Genomic DNA, 2,207 nt, shown 5'->3' on the forward strand with positions numbered 1-2,207 from the left:
AAAAAAAAAACCAAAAAAAAAAAAAAAACCAAAACCAGTTTTTCCCCCAGTTCTTTCTCAGTCTTCCTCTGCAGCCTGGGTTGGTCTCCAAACTTGCCATTCTCCTGTGTTAGCCTTCCAAGTGCAGGAATGGCAGGCACGAGGCTTCTTACTTAGGCTGCTCATTCAGTTGATGCCATCAGTGTGGTAAACCCAACAGTAAACATTGTAGGAAGGGTCCCCTAGGGCCCTCACTGTAGGACAGGGTCCCCTAGATCCTTCACTGTAGGAAGGGTCCCCTAGGGCCCTCATTGTAGGACAATGTCTTCTCAGGCCCTCATCGTACTAAAATCCCCAAGTGAAGATTCAGAGATTTCAGACATCAGGTAGCCCACATGGCGCTACTGAGCCACAGCAGTCTTCATTGTTTTGGCTTGAATTAAAAGAGACATTTTCCAAGAGCTCCAGATGAAACCCAATACCCAGGGTAGAGTCAGGGGCAAGGTCCAGAACTCCTCGTGGCGTGAATAGAGCACAAATACCTGTATGGCGTTAAAAGTGATCCATCCGCAGGATAGCTCATCTAGGATCAGGGCGACTCATTTGTTAAGTGATTATCTTGCAAGGGTGAGGTTCTGAATTTGATCCCCAGGACCCACTTATTAAAAGTGTGTGCTGGAGAGGCAGAGACGGTTAGGTCCTTGAAGTTCACTGGCCAGCTAGTCTAGCTGAGTCAGTGAGTCCCAGGCTCCAGCAAGCTACTCTGTCTCAAATTAAAGCAACAATAAGCAAGAGGGATGTCTTCTGAAGAATGACAGCCGAAGTTGTTGTCCTCTGGCCTTCTCTCTCTCTCTCTCTCTCTCTCTCTCTCTCTCTCTCTCTCTCACGCACGCGCGCACAGAACAAAAACAGTTATGGTACTTTAAAAGGCTGGCCTTTGCAGTCTTTATTCAAGGCCAGAGAAACAGTGACAGACTAAGAAGCTCCCAATTTTATCAGGCAATGGGGGGGGGGGATGAGAGACCAAACTCACCTTTGCCAGGCTCAGTGTGGGCAGGTGTGGGGCGATCAGCCCAGGGGAGGTAGCATCTATGAACAGACATGGCGAAGAGGAAACCTCAAGAGTCACTGGTCACACCCACCACCAGAATGCCTGCTGGAGAACAGGGAGGACCATAAATGATGATCAGATATTGAAGGTGACTTAGCTGACTTAGCAGAGAGAAGCTGCAAGAAGCCGACTCAGATTTGGTGTAGGGTCTTTTCTTTGGTGTAGGGTCTTCCATTTGATTAACGCAGCCCCTTTCCCAGAGTGATCTCTCCTTCGTAGGGCACTAAGGTCATCAGAGGTTCATTCTGGTCTGTGAAGCCCTCAGATCATCATTGTGACCCCAGGCACGTTACCTAACTTCTCCGGTTTCTACTTCGTTATCTCTGAGACAGGGAGAACAGCCTCCCCACTTCACAGCAGTCAGAATGGCTGCAGCACATGCGGAAGAGCGCCAGAGTGGTTGCACTGAGCCTCCCTTCTCCCTCACTTTCTCTTTCTGGCTCTCTCCCCTCCGCTGCCACTTGAGAGAGACAAGCTGCAGTTTCAAGTGGTTCCAGTCCCATGGGAGGAGAGTCAGAGGAAGGACGAGACAAAACTGCATCTCCAGCACCCAGCACCCAGCACCTGGGTCAGGCCAAGGAAGGCTAAGCAAAGGGCACGACCTTCTCAGCTTGGAAATCCCATTCTTGGGAGGAAACTGGCCAGCCAGGGCATCCTGTCCCTAAAGCCCTGCTTCTCCCCTCCCCCAGGAGGAGACAGTCAGTCCTGCAGATAGTGTCAGGAAAGATGGATGGAGGGGGCTTATCTTGCTGAAAGAGACGCGGCTTCTCCCTCTTCCTTCCCAGTCTGGGAATGGGGCTTTCTCCTAGGCTCACTGTGGTGTGTGTTCTTCATGGGTATGCCCTAGGAAGTCTCTTCCTGTATGCTAGAGAGGCTCACCTGGCCTTTCTCTCCACTGTTCACAAAACAGGACACAGTCCTGACCTCAAAGAGGCTGAGAGTAGAGTCTGGAAACTTGGATAAAGAGGGAGGTGAGAGAGAAGAGAAGAGGAGGGGAGGGGAGGAGAGAAGAGAGATGATGGACAGATTATTAGAGATGGGTTGATCGGGATATCAGAATTAGCCAGTAAGGGCTAGAGCTAAAGGGCCAAGCGGTGATTAAATGAACACAGTGTCC

This window comes from Microtus ochrogaster, chromosome 2 (genome assembly GCF_000317375.1).
Source record: "Microtus ochrogaster isolate Prairie Vole_2 chromosome 2, MicOch1.0, whole genome shotgun sequence".
NCBI lineage: Eukaryota > Metazoa > Chordata > Mammalia > Rodentia > Cricetidae > Microtus > Microtus ochrogaster.